The sequence below is a fragment of the Somniosus microcephalus genome, chromosome 12 (assembly GCF_052327205.1).
Source record: "Somniosus microcephalus isolate GS21.2 chromosome 12, FLI_Smic_1.0, whole genome shotgun sequence".
Classification (NCBI taxonomy): domain Eukaryota; kingdom Metazoa; phylum Chordata; class Chondrichthyes; order Squaliformes; family Somniosidae; genus Somniosus; species Somniosus microcephalus.
The window spans coordinates 209,832,220-209,851,511 of NC_140998.1; positions in this window are offsets into that span (position 1 = coordinate 209,832,220).

The following is a 19,292-nucleotide window of genomic DNA, read 5'->3' on the forward strand; positions in this document are numbered from 1 at the left end:
TATCCAGAAAGGATTAGGAAGCCTCCCCAAAGACTGAATTTATAAATAGACTATTTTCAGCTAATGTTGCATGTTAAAAGTGTAAATTGTAATTAGTTTGATATTTAATTGTTAAATGAGTGTTATGGTATTGTTAATCTAAAAGGGGAGGAATTGTAATGTCTGTACCTTTAAGGGGGGGAACTACTTTTTACAGCTCATGTATACTGTAGTACCGGCAGTGACCACACCTGTATATAACGCTGAGTAGTAATCTGTACAGATCAGTTGCAGTCTGAGCCACGTTGAGTAAACACCTGTTGTACCATTCTCCGCAGTCTGTGTCTCATTATACACTGACGTAACAGTGTTGATGGGGTGAGATGAAGAGGGGTGGGAGGAGGCTGGTGTTAATGGGGTGAGATGAAGAGGGTTGGGAGGAGGTTGGTGTTGATGGGGTGAGATGAAGAGGGGTGGGAGGAGGCTGCTGTTGATGGGGTGAGATGAAGAGGGTGGGAGGAGGCTGGTGATGAAGGGGTGAGATGAAGAGGGGTGGGCGGGGGCTGGTGTTGACGGGGTGAGATGAAGAGGGGTGGGAGGAGGCTGGTGTTGATGGGGTGAGATGAAGAGGGGTGGGAAGAGGCTGGTGTTGATGGGGTGAGATGAAGAGGGGTGGGAGGAGGCTGATGTTGACGGGGTGAGATGAAGAGGGGTGGGAGGAGGCTGGTGTTGACGGGGTGAGATGAAGAGGGGTGGGAGGAGGCTGGTGTTGACGGGGTGAGATGAAGAGGGGTGAGAGGAGGCTGGTGTTGATGGGGTGAGATGAAGAGGGGTGGGAGGAGGCTGGTGTTGATGGGGTGAGATGAAGAGGGATGGGAGGAGACTGGTGTTGATGGGGTGAGATGAAGAGGGGTGAGAGGAGGCTGTTGTGGATGGGGTGAGATGAAGAGGGGTGGGAGGAGGCTGGTGTTGATGGGGTGAGATGAACAGGGGTGGGAGGAGGCTGGTGTTGATGGGGTGAGATGAAGAGGGGTGGGAGGAGGCTGGTGTTGATGGGTGAGATGATGAGGGGTGGGAGGAGGCTGGTGTTGATGGGATGAGATGAAGAGGGGTGGGAGGAGGCTGGTGTTGATGGGGTGAGATGAAGAGGGGTGGGAGAATGCTGGTGTTGATGGGGTGAGATGAAGAGTGGTGGGAGGGGGCTGGTGTTGATGGGGTGAGATGAAGAGGGGTGGGAGGAGGCTGGTGTTGATGGGCTGAGATGAAGAGGGGTGGGAGGAGGCTGGTGTTGATGGGGTGAGATGAAGAGGGGTGGGAGGAGGCTGCTGTTGATGGGGTGAGATGAAGAGGGGTGGGAGGAGGCTGGTGTTGATGGGGTGAGATGAAGAGGGGTGGGAGGAGGCTGGTGTTGATAGGTGAGATGAAGAGGGGTGGGAGGAGGCTGGTGTTGATGGGTGAGATGAAGAGGGGTGGGAGGAGGCTGGTGTTGATGGGGTGAGATGAAGAGGGGTGTGAGGAGGCTGGTGTCGATGGGGTGAGATGAAGAGGGGTTCGAGGAGGCTGGTGTTGATGGGATGAGATGAAGAGGGGTGGGAGGAGGCTGGTGTTGATGGGGTGAGATGAAGAGGGGTGGGAGGAGGCTGGTGTTGAGGGGGTGAGTTGAAGAGGGGTGGGAGGAGGCTGGTTTTGATGGGGTGAGATGAAGACGGGTGGGAGGCGGCTGGTGTTGATGGGGTGAGATGAAGAGGGGTGGGAGGAGGCTGGTGTTGATGGGGTGAGATGAAGAGGGGTGGGAGGAGGCTGGTGTTGATGGGGTGAGATGAAGAGGGGTGGGAGGAGGCTGGTGTTGATGGTGTGAGATGAAGAGGGGTGGGAGGAGGCTGGTGTTGATGGGGTGAGATGAAGAGGTGTGGGAGGAGACTCGTGTTGATGGAGTGCGATGAAGTGGGGTGGATGGAGGCTGGTGTTGATGGGGTTAGATGAAGAGGCGTGGGAGCAGGCTGGTGTGGAGCATAAACACCGGGACAGACCAGTTGGATCAATTGGCCTCTTTCTGTATCGTAAATACGTGGTAATGCTGTGTATTTATATCACTGACTGAAGGTTTGTTTTCATGAACTCCACAACCCTTGGGAAATGCAAACAGAGGCAGAGATAGGCAGCTGCTGAAAGCCTTTGCAAAGGAATGTGTTTGACCTGTGAAAACATTCCCTTTCAATAACATTTCTCCGATGACAAGATCCCTGTATCTGTTCGGCTGCACACACTGTGTGATACTGGGGGTGGGTTGCGGGCCATTCATTAACCATGGCGCGATTCCCAGTCCCCTTTGGGAAGGCTTGGAAAGGTTCCAAACTTGGCCTCAGAGAGTTAGCGTGCAGGTACAGCAAGCAATTAGGAAGGCAAATGGCATGTTGGCCTTTATTGCAAAGTGGGTTGGAGCACAAGGATAAGGAAGTCTTGCTACAACTGTACAGGGTGAGTCCACACCTGGAGTACTGTGCACAGTTCTGGTCTCCTTATCTGAGGAAGGATAGACTTGCCTTGGAGGTGGTGCAACGAAGGTTCACGAGATTGATTCCTGGGATGAGAGGACTGTCCTATGAGGAGAGATTGTGTAGAATGGGCCGATACTCTCTGGAGTTTAGAAGAATGAGAGGTGATCTCATTGAAACATACAAGATTCTGAGGGGGATTGACAGGGTCGATGCTGAGAGGATGTCTCCCCCTGGCTGGAGAGTCTAGAACCAGGGGTCACAGTCTCAGGATAAGGGGTCGGCCATTTAAGACTGAGATGAGGAGGTATTTCTTCACTCCGAGGGTGGTGAATCCTTGGAATTCTCTGCCCCAGAGGGCTGTGGAGGCTCAGTCGTTGAGTATATTCAAGGTTGAGGTCGATAGATTTTTGGACTCTAGGGGAATCAAGGGATATGGGGATCGGGCAGGAAAGTGGAGTTGAGGTCGATGATCAACCATGATCCTATTGAATGGCAGAGCAGGCTCGAGGGGCCGTATGGCCTACTCCTGCTATTAGTTCTTATGTTCTTATGTACAAAAGGTTAAAAGATGTCACCCCATGAATGCTGAAAGCACTTGGGCCAAGATTCTCTCTCCATTATCTAATGGTAAATGAGGGGACTTCAGTTACCTTCAGTATATCCTTCCTCAGATAAGGAGACCAAAACTGTGCACAGTACTCCAGGTGTGGTCTTACCAAGGCCCTGTACAATTGTAGCAAGGCTTCCTTACTCTTATACTCCAAACCCTTGCAATAAAGGCCAACATGCCATTTGCCTTCCTTATTGCTTGCTGTACCTGCATGCCAGCTTTCTGTGTTTCTTGCACGAGGACACCCAAATCTCTCTCAACACCAACATTTGAAAGTTTCTCACCATTTGAGAGGCTGGAGTAGCTGGAGTTGTTCTCCTTGGAGCAGGGAAGGTTAAGAGGAAATTTAATAGAGGTGTTCAAAATCATGAACAACAACAACAACTTGTATTTATATGGCGCCTGTAACGTAGTAAAACGTCCCAGGGTGCTAAACAGGAGCGTTATAAAACAAAAACTTGACACCGATCCACATAAGGAGATATTAGGGCAATGACCAAAAACTTGGTCAAAGAGGCTGCTTTTAAGGAACGTCTTAAAGGAGGGGCCGTATGGCCGACTCCTGCTCCTAATTCTTATGTTCTTATGTTCTAAGTCAGGATGGTGTGTGTGACTGGGAGGGGAACTTGGAGGTGGTGCTGTTCCCATGCGCTTGCTGCCCTTGTCCTTCTAGGTGGAAGAGGTGGCGGATTTGGGAGGTGCTGCTGAAGAAGCCTTGGTGAGTTGCTGCAGTGCATCTTGTCGATGGTACACACTGCAGCCACGGTGCGCCGGTGGTGGAGGGAGTGAATGTTTAAGGTGGTGGATGGGGTGCTGATCAAGCGGGGCTGCTTTGTCCTGGATGGTGTCGAGCTTCTTGAGTGTTGTTGGAGCTGCACTCACCCAGGCAAGTGGAGAGTATTCCATCACACTCCTGACTCGTGCCTTGATTCCTTATTCTCCACTCTCTAAATTCCAGCCCTCTGTTGACAGAGAAAGTGTGACCAACGTGTGTGACAACAGGTAATAAGGTTTAGCAGACAGGAAGTGTGCAAGGTTTGTCTTTAATGATATATCAATTCACTTCAGTTCTGGTCTCCACTTCCCTTGTTGGGGACAGTTTCCCGAGGAGCGGCTAGCCGCCATTACTTGGCCGCCATAGTCTCGGCGATCCACGAGGTATAGTTGCAGACCTTGGTGTACACTCGGTCTTGAACGCTCCAATTGACCCCCAGCCTCAACAGCTTTTTGGGGGGAGAGTTCCAGATTTCCACCACCCTTTGTGTGAAGAAGTGCTTCCTGACATCACCCCTGAACGGCCTGGCTCTAATGTTAAGATTCTGCCCCCTTGTTCTGGACTCCCCCCACCAGAGGAAAGAGTTTCTCTCTCTCTATGCTTTACTCTCTGTGTGGATGTTGCGATGTACAATTGTATTCTGTAGCATGATGTCAATTGCCTAACTTGGCTGCAGTTTGTATTCACAGAAGTTAATTGTCATGAATTAAAGTCAATTTTGTGATTGGCAGGAATCCACAACGCTCACAGCCCAGACGACCAAATGCTTTTGTTGAAACAGCCTTGAAAGGAAAACTAATTAACACTGAGTAGGAAGAGCGAGAGATCGCTTGCCAAAGTCTGAGCTGTGTCCCATTGTCGCGACTGTGATAATTAGAACCTAGCGGCCCAATGTTAACCCCTCGCGCCGGAGGAAAACGGGGGCCCAGCGGAGGGTTAAAATCGGAGAAGGGGCGCCGCTCACCACCTTCGCCTCTCGCTCGCACTCTTGCACCTTTTTAGCTGGCGGTTCCGCACTCACAACCACAACCCCGATCATAAGAAATAGGAGCAGGAGTCGGCCATTCGGCCCCTCGAGCCTGCTCCACCATTCAGTATGACCATGGCTGATCTCAGGCTCAACTCCACTTCGCTGCCCGCTCCCCATAACCCTTGACTCCCTTATCGCTCAAAAATCTGTCGATCTCCACCTTAAATATATTCAATGACCCAGCCTCCGCGGCTCTCTGGGGCAGAGAATTCCACAGATTCACCGCCCTCTGAGCGAAGAAATTCCTCCTCATTTCAGTTCTAAATCAGTTCTAAAAGGGCGACCCTTTATTCTGAAACTATGCCCCCCGAGTTCTAGATTCCCCCACGAGGGGAAACATCCTCTCTGCATCTACCCTGTCGAGCCCCCTTAGAATCTTCTTTCAATAAGATCCCCTCTCATTCTTCTAAACTCCAATGAGTATCGGCCCAACCTGCTCAACCATTCCTCATAAGACAACCCCTTCATCTCCGGAATCAACCTCGTGAACCTTCTCTGAACTGCCTCCAATGCAAGTATATCCCTCCTTAAATAAGGAGACTAAAACTGTACGCAGTACTCCAGGTGTGGTCTCACCAATACCCTGTAAAATCGAGCCTCAGCTCTTCCGCTGCTGAAACCCTCATCCATGCCTTTATTACATCTAGACTTGACGATTCGAACACACTCCTGGCCGGCCTCCTCAGCCAGTGCCATTTACACCTCATCTAGAGCCATCTCTTGTCTCTTAACTTGTCCCATTACCGTCTCCTTTCCCCTCGCACCATCATCCCTTTTGTCATTGAATCTCTCTTGCCTTCCACCCTATCACAGCCCTTCCCTTTTGTTCTTTCCTCCCCTCCCCCCTTTCCCGGCCCCTACACTTGCTTAAAACCTGTTCCATCTCCAGCTTTTTCCAGTTCTGACGAAGGGTCACAGACCTGAAACGTTAACTTTGTTTCTCTCTCCACAGATGCTGCCTGACCTGCTGAGTATTTCCAGCATTTTCTGTTTTTATTTCACATTTTCCGAGCTCATCCAAAACTCTGCTGCCCCGTGTCCTAACTCGTACCGAGTCCCGTTCATCCATCACCTTCCTGTTGCTCGCTGACCTACACGGGTTCCCGGTCCGGCAACGCCTCGATTTAAAAATTCTTATCCTGGTTTTCAAATCCCTCCTCGCCCTCCTCCCTATCTCTGTAACCTCCTCCAGCCCCTACAACCCTCCCTATCTCTGTAACCTCCTCCAGCCCCTACAACCCTCCCTATCTCTGTAACCTCCTCCAGCCCCTACAACCCTCCCTATCTCTGTAACCTCCTCCAGCCCCTACAACCCTCCCTATCTCTGTAACTATCTTCAGCCCCTACAACCCTCCCTATCTCTGTAACCTCCTCCAGCCCCGACAACCCTCCCTATCTCTGTAATCTCCTCCAGCCCCTACAACACTCCCTATCTCTGTAACCTCCTCCAGCCCCTACACTCCTCCTTATCTCTGTAACCTCCTCCAGCCCCTACAACCCTCCCTATCTCTGTAACCTCCTCCAGCCCCTACAACCCTCCCTATCTCTGTAACCATCTTCAGCCCCTACAACCCTCCCTATCTCTGTAACCTCCTCCAGCCCCTACAACCCTCCCTATCTCTGTAACTATCTTCAGCCCCTACAACCCTCCCTATCTCTGTAACCTCCTCCAGCCCCTACAACCCTCCCTATCTCTGTAATCTCCTCCAGCCCCTACAACACTCCCTATCTCTGTAACCTCCTCCAGCCCCTACACCCCTCCTTATCTCTGTAACCTCCTCCAGCCCCTACAACCCTCCCTGTCTCTGTAACCTCCTCCAGCCCCTACAACCCTCCCTATCTCTGTAACCTCCTCCAGCCCCTACAACCCTCCCTATCTCTGTAACCTCCTCCAGCCCCTACAACCCTCCCTATCTCTGTAACCATCTTCAGCCCCTACAACCCTCCCTATCTCTGTAAACCTCCTCCAGCCCCTACAACCCTCCCTATCTCTGTAACTATCTTCAGCCCCTACAACCCTCCCTATCTCTGTAACCTCCTCCAGCACCTACAACCCTCCCTGTCTCTGTAATCTCCTCCAGCCCCTACAACGCTCCCTATCTCTGTAACCTCCTCCAGCCCCTACACCCCTCCTTATCTCTGTAACCTCCTCCAGCCCCTACAACCCTCCCTGTCTCTGTAACCTTCTCCAGCCCCTACAACCCTCCCTATCTCTGTAACCTCCTCCAGCCCCTACAACCCTCCCTATCTCTGTAATCTCCTCCAGCCCCTACACACCTCCCTATCTCTGTAACCTCCTCCAGCCCCTACAACCCTCCCTATCTCTGTAACCTCCTCTAGCCCCCTACAACCCTTCCTATCTCTGTAACCTCCTCCAGCCCCTACAACTCTCCCTATCTCTGTAATCTCCTCCAGCCCCTACAGCCCTCCCTATCTCTGTAGCCTCCTCCAGCCCCTACAACCCTCCCTATCTCTGTAACCTCCTCCAGCCCCTACAACCCTCCCTATCTCTGTAACATCCTCCAGCCTCTACAACCCTCCCTATCTCTGTAACCTCCTCTAGCCCCTACAACCCTCCCTATCTCTGTAACCTCCTCCAGCCCCTACAACCCTCCCTATCTCTGTAATCTCCTCCAGCCCCACAACCCCCACGAGATCCCTGCGCTCCTCCAATTCCGGCCTCTTGAGCATCGCCCGATTTCCATCGCTCCACCATTGGCGGCCGTGCCTTGAGCCGCCTGGGCCCCCGAGCTCTTGAATTTTTTTTTGTTCCTGGGATGTGGGCGTCGCTGGCAAGGCCAGCATTTATTGCTCATCCCTAATTGCCCTTGGGAAGGTGGTGGTGAGCCGCCTTCTTGAACCGCTGCAGTCCGTGTGGTGAAGGTGCTCCCACAGTGCTGTTAGGGAGGGAGTGCCAGGATTTTGACCCAGCGACGATGAAGGAACGGCCGATATATTTCGAAGTCAGGATGGTGTATGACTTGGAGGGGAACTTGGAGGTGATGGTGTTCCCATGCGCCTGCTGCCCTTGTCATTCTAGGTGGAAGAGGTCACGGGTTTGGGAGGTGCTGCCGAAGAAGCCTTGGCGAGTTGCTGCAGTGCAACTTGTAGATGGTACACACTGCAGCCACGGTGCGCCGGTGGTGGAGGGAGTGAATGTTTAAGGTGGTGGATGGGGTGCCCATCAAGCGGGCTGTTTTGTCCTGGATGGTGTCGAGCTTCTTGAGTGTTGTTGGAGCTGCACTCATCCAGGCAAGGGGAGAGTATTCCATCACACTCCTGACTTGTGCCTTGTAGATGGTGGAAAGGCTTTGGGGAGTCAGGAGGTGAGACACTCGCCACAGAATACCCAGCCTCTGACCTGCTCTTGTTGCCACAGTATTTATATGGCTGGTCCAGTTAAGGTCCAGTTAAAATTCCCTCCCTAAACCTCACCCCCTCTCTCTCCTCCTTTAAGGCGCTACTTAAAACTGACCTCTTTGACCCAGCTCATCTGTCCTTATGTGGCTCAGGGACAAACGTTGTCTGATTGACCCTCCAGTGTTGCGCCCTGTGACGGTTTACTACGTTAAAGGCGCTATATGAATGCAAGTTGTTGTTGTTGAACTTAGCAACGTTCTAAGCAAATGGGACATATACAGAGTTTCCCACCCAACTGGAAAACTCCAGGCCTACTTAGGGAAGGAACATCAGAGGTCCGTTCCCTAGCCTGAGGAAAGAGGATGGGCTGGATTTTCATTGAGAAGTCAGCTAGGAGGCGGGACTACAACTTTCGGGGTTGTAGTCCCGCCTCCATCGAGTTCTAGCCAACCCACGTGATTTTAACTTGATTGACCTTGTTGAGCCCGCCCAGCGGGTTCAGCAGGCCAAGTAAGGGCCACCCGGCAACAGGTGACATCACAGATTGATATTTCAACTGTCAAGAGCTTTTGACAGATGAAATATCAGCGTTTCACAGCTGTTTGAAGCTGTCAAGCGCTGACAATCTGTACTCCAAGTTAATTCCTCCCTCTCAGTTCGATAATAGGATACAAGTGATTAGTTCGATGATAGGATACCAGTGAACCTTGTTAGTCCTCAGTGATTCAATTAGTCCCAGTCAGGACACGAGATGAACTTTGTTCCAACCATGCATAAGCGTGGCATGTCTCACTGTGCAGTGATTCAATTAGTCCCAGTCAGCGAATTTGTTGTTTGTGTCTTTTCTAGCAAAATCTTGTCCAGCAATCTTGTCCAGCAAAATTTTATTCTAACACACCACATATGACAATGAAGTCGAAGATTGGACTACATATGTCGAACGAATAGAGGTGTACTGCAAGGCAAATGAGGTGTCAGATGACAAGAAAGCGTCGGTATTGTTGAATTTAATGGGTGCAAAGACGTATGGTTTATTGCGAAATCTAGTAACCCCAACGAAGCCAATGGAAAAGAGTTTTGAAGACATAGTAACGATACTAAAGGAACATTTAAACCCCACACCGCTGCTGATAGCAGAAAGATTCAAGTTTCACAAACGGAACCAGCATAAGGATGAAAGCAATGCTGATTATTTAACAGAACTGCGCAAACTATCGAAACACTGCCAGTTTGGAGCGGGACTGGCAAATACCTTAAGGGACAAGTTTGTGTGTGGGCTTCAAAGTGAAGGAACCCAGAAACGGCATTTATCTGAAAAGGACCTTACGCTGGAAAAGGCTTTCAGCATTGCGGTATCATATGAAGCAGCAGCACGGGGCGCTGCAGAGATACAACAGAGACCGCAAGAATATGGCACAAACGAAATGTCATATGGAACAGAGAAGTGCTAACGCTGCGGCAGAACAACACACGACCAGAATGATTACTGGTGCAAAGACAAAGTGTGCAGACAGTGTGGAAAAGTAGGACACATAGCACGAGTCTGCAGGTCGGGAAAGAAAACCAGCAATAAGAAACCTACCAAAGGAAAGTACCAGAAGGCACACAAGATGACGGAGAATAGTTCAGTCGAACAAAAGAGTGATAACGACTCCGAAAGCAGGGAACTGAGTTGTCTGAAACTACATAATGTGATCACAACGGAGGATCACTGAACCATTTGGATCACTCTCAAGATAGCAGGAGTCCAGGTAAAGATGGAATTGGACACAGGATCAGCCCTAACAGTCATAAACCGATGGGACTACGAGCGGCTATTCTCACACATACCCTTGAGAGACACAAAAATTATTTTGAAGATGTACACGGGGCAAAAAGTCTACCCCAAAGGAAAAATAAGGGTGACCGTTATATATAACGGGAAGGAAATACCAAAACTAGACCTGTACGTATTGCAAGATGGAGGGCCACCATAACTGGGACGTGAATGGATCTGGAAAATACAACTGGATTGGCATTCCATACAGGCACTGACTGTGGCTGACAAAAAGGATGACGACGTCACACCTGGGCGGCTGTCAAAGATCCTAACTAACGCGAAAAAAGTGTTCCAGCAAGGACTCGGAACACTAAAAGGCATGACAGCGATGATTAAAATTGAAGAAAACGCAAGCCCAAAATTTTTTAAGGCCAGACCGGTACCTTATGCGATCCGCCCAGCCGTCGAAGCAGAGCTGGAGAGCCTGGAACCTTCAGGTGTACTGTCCAAGGTAGACTGGAGTGAGTTGGCTACACCCATCGTCCCTGTGATGAAAAAGTCATTAAGCAGCACGCCTGGGGAACCAAGGACGGTTCGCATCTGTGGGGACTTTAAGGTAACAGTGAACCCGATCCATCACACCGTACAATATCCACTTCCGCGGATTGAAGATATTTTCGCCTCGCTATCTGGAGGGAAAAGCTTCACTAAGGTTGCTCTGGCCCAGGCGTATCTGCAAATGGAGGTAGAAGAAGCATCAAAAAAATACCTCACAATCAACACCCATAAAGGTCTCTACCAGTACAACCGGCTGGTATTCGGGGTAGCATCAGCTCCGGCTATTTGGCAGAGGGCAATGGAACAAGTCCTGCAAGGGATCCCAGGGATCCAGTGTTATTTGGACGACATCCTGGTCACGGGCGAAAATGACAGTGATCACCTTGCCAACCTGGAGCAGGTGCTCACTAGATTGCAGGAATATGGGCTCTGAGCTAACCGCCCCAAATGCGAGTTTTTTAGAAAACAAATCTCGTGTTGCGGCCACGTTATCGATAAAGAGGGGTTACATAAGTCCCCAGAGAAGATTGAGGCAGTAGTCAAGGCTCCAGCACTGGAAAATGTGTCACAACTGAGGTCGTTCCTCGGGCTGGTAAACTACTACCATAAGCTCTTGCCAAATTTGTCTATAATACTACACCCACTGAACACCCTGCTGCAAACTGGGGTGACATGGAAGTGGAGTGACGAATGTAGACGAGCTTTCCAGAAGAGCAAAACACTAATCACATCAAAAGAGGTATTGGCCCATTACAACCCAGCATTACCAATTCGGTTGGCATGTGATGCGTCACCCTACGGCATTGGAGCAGTGCTGTCGCACAAATTCTCGGACGGCTCAGAGAGGCCAATAGCTTTTGCGTCACGATCACTAACCTCAGCCGAGCGTAACTACGCCCAGATTGACAGGGAGGCCCTCAGCCTAGTGTGGGGAGTGAAAAAGTTCAATCACTATCTGCACGGGCAGAAATTCACCTTGCTGACTGATCAGCAGCCTCTTGTCTCCATTTTTAATCCGAAGAAGGGCGTTCCGGTGATGACTGCACAACGACTACAAAGATGGTCACTTTTTCTAGGGGCGCACCACTATGAGATTGAATATAAGGGCACGAAACAGCATGGAAATGCTGATGGGCTATCACGCCTGCCACTGCCTACTGCGGAGGAAGCACCAGCAGTGGATCCTGTCGAAATATTCCATTCGACTATAGTTGAATACCTACCAGTAACTAACGCTTGTATTGAAAAGGAAACCCGAAATGACCCGACACTGTCTCGGGTATATGATTTGACGGTGAAGGGATGGCCAGCACATGGCGACTCACTGTTGCCAGCATTCTCGACAAGGAGAGAACAGCTGTCAGTGTGCCGGGGGACCTTGATGTGTGGATCCCGAGTGGTAATTCCACCCAAGTTAAGGGAGAGAGTGCTCAATGAGCTTCATGAGGGTCATCTGGGAGGGATAAAAATGAAAAGCCTAGCCAGGGCTTATGTGTGGTGGCCGGGAATCGATAAACAAATCGAGGACCTGACCAAGAGCTGCTCAGGATGCCAGAAAGCCCAAAATGCACCACCACAGGCCCCTCTACACCCATGGGAGTGGCCCTCATCTCCATGGCAACGGGTGCATATTGATTTTGCTTGTCCATTCATGGACTCAATGTTTTTAATAGCCGTGGATGCGCACTCGAAATGGCCTGAGGTCATCAAAATGTCCTCCACCACCACGGAGAAAACTATTGCAGTCCTACGGACCATTTTTGCCAGGAATGGCTTGCCAGAACAGATTTGCTCCGACAACGGACCACAGTTTGTGTCCGAAGAGTTCCGGAGCTTCTTTAAAAAGAATGGGGTAAGGCATTACACATCCGCCCCGTATCATCCAGCCACAAATGGATTGGCTGAGAGGTTCGTACAAACCTTTAAGAAGGCAATAAAGGATATGTACAATGACAACATTCCGCTGCAGCACAAGGTGGACAATTTCCTGTTCGCCTACCGGAATGCGACACATGCAGTCACCAACCAGGCCCCAGCCATGATGTTCTTTAACCGAAGGTTAAGATCTCGCCTGGATTTGCTCAGACCAAACGTACGAAGAGATGTTGAGAGTAAGCAATTCCAGCACATCCATGAGAAGCCAACAAGGAGCTTCAATGTAGGACAACCAGTCTTGGCCTGCGACTACCGAACAGAAAAATGGCAGCCAGGAACGATATGCACACACGGCAGGGCTCACTAATGTACACAGTGGACGTTGGGGAGAGCATCGTGAGACGCCATGCTGACCAGATCCTAGAGTCACAGGAACAAGTCAACCCCATGCCTCGCCCATACGTACCTGGTGATGAACCCAACGTACAGGTAGCATCTACCCCAGAAACAGTAGCATCGGAAGCTGATGAACCAACCGACGACAGGGGGCCAGAATCGCCTCCGCACCAAGAGCAAGACACTCGGGAAAGGCACTATCCAGAAAGGATTAGGAAGCCTCCCCAAAGACTGAATTTATAAATAGACTATTTTCAGCTAATGTTGCATGTTAAAAGTGTAAATTGTAATTAGTTTGATATTTAATTGTTAAATGAGTGTTATGGTATTGTTAATCTAAAAGGGGAGGAATTGTAATGTCTGTACCTTTAAGGGGGGGAACTACTTTTTAAAGCTCATGTATACTGTAGTACCGGCAGTGACCACACCTGTATATAACGCTGAGTAGTAATCTGTACAGATCAGTTGCAGTCTGAGCCACGTTGAGTAAACACCTGTTGTACCATTCTCCGCAGTCTGTGTCTCATTATACACTGACGTAACAGTGTTGATGGGGTGAGATGAAGAGGGGTGGGAGGAGGCTGGTGTTAATGGGGTGAGATGAAGAGGGTTGGGAGGAGGTTGGTGTTGATGGGGTGAGATGAAGAGGGGTGGGAGGAGGCTGCTGTTGATGGGGTGAGATGAAGAGGGTGGGAGGAGGCTGGTGATGAAGGGGTGAGATGAAGAGGGGTGGGCGGGGGCTGGTGTTGACGGGGTGAGATGAAGAGGGGTGGGAGGAGGCTGGTGTTGATGGGGTGAGATGAAGAGGGGTGGGAAGAGGCTGGTGTTGATGGGGTGAGATGAAGAGGGGTGGGAGGAGGCTGATGTTGACGGGGTGAGATGAAGAGGGGTGGGAGGAGGCTGGTGTTGACGGGGTGAGATGAAGAGGGGTGGGAGGAGGCTGGTGTTGACGGGGTGAGATGAAGAGGGGTGAGAGGAGGCTGGTGTTGATGGGGTGAGATGAAGAGGGGTGGGAGGAGGCTGGTGTTGATGGGGTGAGATGAAGAGGGATGGGAGGAGACTGGTGTTGATGGGGTGAGATGAAGAGGGGTGAGAGGAGGCTGTTGTGGATGGGGTGAGATGAAGAGGGGTGGGAGGAGGCTGGTGTTGATGGGGTGAGATGAACAGGGGTGGGAGGAGGCTGGTGTTGATGGGGTGAGATGAAGAGGGGTGGGAGGAGGCTGGTGTTGATGGGTGAGATGATGAGGGGTGGGAGGAGGCTGGTGTTGATGGGATGAGATGAAGAGGGGTGGGAGGAGGCTGGTGTTGATGGGGTGAGATGAAGAGGGGTGGGAGAATGCTGGTGTTGATGGGGTGAGATGAAGAGTGGTGGGAGGGGGCTGGTGTTGATGGGGTGAGATGAAGAGGGGTGGGAGGAGGCTGGTGTTGATGGGCTGAGATGAAGAGGGGTGGGAGGAGGCTGGTGTTGATGGGGTGAGATGAAGAGGGGTGGGAGGAGGCTGCTGTTGATGGGGTGAGATGAAGAGGGGTGGGAGGAGGCTGGTGTTGATGGGGTGAGATGAAGAGGGGTGGGAGGAGGCTGGTGTTGATAGGTGAGATGAAGAGGGGTGGGAGGAGGCTGGTGTTGATGGGTGAGATGAAGAGGGGTGGGAGGAGGCTGGTGTTGATGGGGTGAGATGAAGAGGGGTGTGAGGAGGCTGGTGTCGATGGGGTGAGATGAAGAGGGGTTCGAGGAGGCTGGTGTTGATGGGATGAGATGAAGAGGGGTGGGAGGAGGCTGGTGTTGATGGGGTGAGATGAAGAGGGGTGGGAGGAGGCTGGTGTTGAGGGGGTGAGTTGAAGAGGGGTGGGAGGAGGCTGGTTTTGATGGGGTGAGATGAAGACGGGTGGGAGGCGGCTGGTGTTGATGGGGTGAGATGAAGAGGGGTGGGAGGAGGCTGGTGTTGATGGGGTGAGATGAAGAGGGGTGGGAGGAGGCTGGTGTTGATGGGGTGAGATGAAGAGGGGTGGGAGGAGGCTGGTGTTGATGGTGTGAGATGAAGAGGGGTGGGAGGAGGCTGGTGTTGATGGGGTGAGATGAAGAGGTGTGGGAGGAGACTCGTGTTGATGGAGTGCGATGAAGTGGGGTGGATGGAGGCTGGTGTTGATGGGGTGAGATGAAGAGGCGTGGGAGGAGGCTGGTGTGGAGCATAAACACCGGGACAGACCAGTTGGATCAATTGGCCTCTTTCTGTATCGTAAATACGTGGTAATGCTGTGTATTTATATCACTGACTGAAGGTTTGTTTTCATGAACTCCACAACCCTTGGGAAATGCAAACAGAGGCAGAGATAGGCAGCTGCTGAAAGCCTTTGCAAAGGAATGTGTTTGACCTGTGAAAACATTCCCTTTCAATAACATTTCTCCGATGACAAGATCCCTGTATCTGTTCGGCTGCACACACTGTGTGATACTGGGGGTGGGTTGCGGGCCATTCATTAACCATGGCGCGATTCCCAGTCCCCTTTGGGAAGGCTTGGAAAGGTTCCAAACTTGGCCTCAGAGAGTTAGCGTGCAGGTACAGCAAGCAATTAGGAAGGCAAATGGCATGTTGGCCTTTATTGCAAAGTGGGTTGGAGCACAAGGATAAGGAAGTCTTGCTACAACTGTACAGGGTGAGTCCACACCTGGAGTACTGTGCACAGTTCTGGTCTCCTTATCTGAGGAAGGATAGACTTGCCTTGGAGGTGGTGCAACGAAGGTTCACGAGATTGATTCCTGGGATGAGAGGACTGTCCTATGAGGAGAGATTGTGTAGAATGGGCCGATACTCTCTGGAGTTTAGAAGAATGAGAGGTGATCTCATTGAAACATACAAGATTCTGAGGGGGATTGACAGGGTCGATGCTGAGAGGATGTCTCCCCCTGGCTGGAGAGTCTAGAACCAGGGGTCACAGTCTCAGGATAAGGGGTCGGCCATTTAAGACTGAGATGAGGAGGTATTTCTTCACTCCGAGGGTGGTGAATCCTTGGAATTCTCTGCCCCAGAGGGCTGTGGAGGCTCAGTCGTTGAGTATATTCAAGGTTGAGGTCGATAGATTTTTGGACTCTAGGGGAATCAAGGGATATGGGGATCGGGCAGGAAAGTGGAGTTGAGGTCGATGATCAACCATGATCCTATTGAATGGCAGAGCAGGCTCGAGGGGCCGTATGGCCTACTCCTGCTATTAGTTCTTATGTTCTTATGTACAAAAGGTTAAAAGATGTCACCCCATGAATGCTGAAAGCACTTGGGCCAAGATTCTCTCTCCATTATCTAATGGTAAATGAGGGGACTTCAGTTACCTTCAGTATATCCTTCCTCAGATAAGGAGACCAAAACTGTGCACAGTACTCCAGGTGTGGTCTTACCAAGGCCCTGTACAATTGTAGCAAGGCTTCCTTACTCTTATACTCCAAACCCTTGCAATAAAGGCCAACATGCCATTTGCCTTCCTTATTGCTTGCTGTACCTGCATGCCAGCTTTCTGTGTTTCTTGCACGAGGACACCCAAATCTCTCTCAACACCAACATTTGAAAGTTTCTCACCATTTGAGAGGCTGGAGTAGCTGGAGTTGTTCTCCTTGGAGCAGGGAAGGTTAAGAGGAAATTTAATAGAGGTGTTCAAAATCATGAACAACAACAACAACTTGTATTTATATGGCGCCTGTAACGTAGTAAAACGTCCCAGGGTGCTAAACAGGAGCGTTATAAAACAAAAACTTGACACCGATCCACATAAGGAGATATTAGGGCAATGACCAAAAACTTGGTCAAAGAGGCTGCTTTTAAGGAACGTCTTAAAGGAGGGGCCGTATGGCCGACTCCTGCTCCTAATTCTTATGTTCTTATGTTCTAGGTCAGGATGGTGTGTGACTTGGAGGGGAACTTGGAGGTGGTGCTGTTCCCATGCGCCTGCTGCCCTTGTCCTTCTAGGTGGAAGAGGTGGCGGGTTTGGGAGGTGCTGCTGAAGAAGCCTTGGTGAGTTGCTGCAGTGCATCTTGTCGATGGTACACACTGCAGCCACGGTGCGCCGGTGGTGGAGGGAGTGAATGTTTAAGGTGGTGGATGGGGTGCTGATCAAGCGGGGCTGCTTTGTCCTGGATGGTGTCGAGCTTCTTGAGTGTTGTTGGAGCTGCACTCACCCAGGCAAGTGGAGAGTATTCCATCACACTCCTGACTCGTGCCTTGATTCCTTATTCTCCACTCTCTAAATTCCAGCCCTCTGTTGACAGAGAAAGTGTGACCAACGTGTGTGACAACAGGTAATAAGGTTTAGCAGACAGGAAGTGTGCAAGGCTTGTCTTTAATGATATATCAATTCACTTCAGTTCTGGTCTCCACTTCCCTTGTTGGGGACAGTTTCCCGAGGAGCGGCTAGCCGCCATTACTTGGCCGCCATAGTCTCGGCGATCCAGGAGGTATAGTTGCAGACCTTGGTGTACACTCGGTCTTGAACGCTCCAATTCACCCCCAGCCTCAACAGCTTTTTGGGGGGAGAGTTCCAGATTTCCACCACCCTTTGTGTGAAGAAGTGCTTCCTGACATCACCCCTGAACGGCCTGGCTCTAATGTTAAGATTCTGCCCCCTTGTTCTGGACTCCCCCCACCAGAGGAAAGAGTTTCTCTCTCTCTATGCTTTACTCTCTGTGTGGATGTTGCGATGTACAATTGTATTCTGTAGCATGATGTCAATTGCCTAACTTGGCTGCAGTTTGTATTCACAGAAGTTAATTGTCATGAATTAAAGTCAATTTTGTGATTGGCAGGAATCCACAACGCTCACAGCCCAGACGACCAAATGCTTTTGTTGAAACAGCATTGAAAGGAAAACTAATTAACACTGAGTAGGAAGAGCGAGAGATCGCTTGCCAAAGTCTGAGCTGTGTCCCATTGTCGCGCCTGTGATAATTAGAACCTAGCGGCCCAATGTTAACCCCTCGCGCCGGAGGAAAACGGGGGCCCAGCGGAGGGTTAAAATCGGAGAAGGGGCGCCGCTCACCACCTTCGCCTCTCGCTCGCGCTCTTGCACCTTTTTAGCTGGCGGTTCCGCACTCACAACCACAACCCCGATCATAAGAAATAGGAGCAGGAGTCGGCCATTCGGCCCCTCGAGCCTGCTCCACCATTCAGTATGACCATGGCTGATCTCGGGCTCAACTCCACTTCGCTGCCCGCTCCCCATAACCCTTGACTCCCTTATCGCTCAAAAATCTGTCTATCTCCACCTTAAATATATTCAATGACCCAGCCTCCGCGGCTCTCTGGGGCAGAGAATTCCATAGATTCACCGCCCTCTGAGCGAAGAAATTCCTCCTCATTTCAGTTCTAAATCAGTTCTAAAAGGGCGACCCTTTAATCTGAAACTGTGCCCCGAGTTCTAGATTCCCCCACGAGGGGAAACATCCTCTCTGCATCGACCCTGTCGAGCCCCCTTAGAATCTTCTTTCAATAAGATCCCCTCTCATTCTTCTAAACTCCAATGAGTATCGGCCCAACCTGCTCAACCTTTCCTCATAAGACAACCCCCTCATCTCCTGGAAGCAACCTCGTGAACCTTCTCTGAACTGCCTCCAATGCAAGTATATCCCTCCTTAAATAAGGAGACTAAAACTGTGCGCAGTACTCCAGGTGTGGTCTCACCAATACCCTGTAAAATCGAGCCTCAGCTCTTCCGCTGCTGAAACCCTCATCCATGCCTTTATTACATCTAGACTTGACGATTCGAACACACTCCTGGCCGGCCTCCTCAGCCAGTGCCATTTACACTTCATCTAGAGCCATCTCTTGTCTCTTAACTTCTCCCATTACCGTCTCCTTTCCCCTCGCACCATCATCCCTTTTGTCATTGAATCTCTCCTGCCTTCCACCCTATCACAGCCCTTCCCTTTTGTTCTTTCCTCCCCTCCCCCCTTTCCCGGCCCCTACACTTGCTTAAAACCTGTTCCATCTCCAGCTTTTTCCAGTTCTGACGAAGGGTCACAGACCTGAAACGTTAACTCTGTTTCTCTCTCCACAGATGCTGCCTGACCTGCTGAGTATTTCCAGCATTTTCTGTTTTTATTTCACATTTTCCGAGCTCATCCAAAACTCTGCTGCCCCGTGTCCTAACTCGTACCGAGTCCCGTTCATCCATCACCTTCCTGTTGCTCGCTGACCTACACGGGTTCCCGGTCCGGCAACGCCTCGATTTAAAAATTCTTATCCTGGTTTTCAAATCCCTCCTCGCCCTCCTCCCTATCTCTGTAACCTCCTCCAGCCCCTACAACCCTCCCTATCTCTGTAACCTCCTCCAGCCCCTACAACCCTCCCTATCTCTGTAACCTCCTCCAGCCCCTACAACCCTCCCTATCTCTGTAACTAGCTTCAGCCCCTACAACCCTCCCTATCTCTGTAACCTCCTCCAGCCCCGACAACCCTCCCTATCTCTGT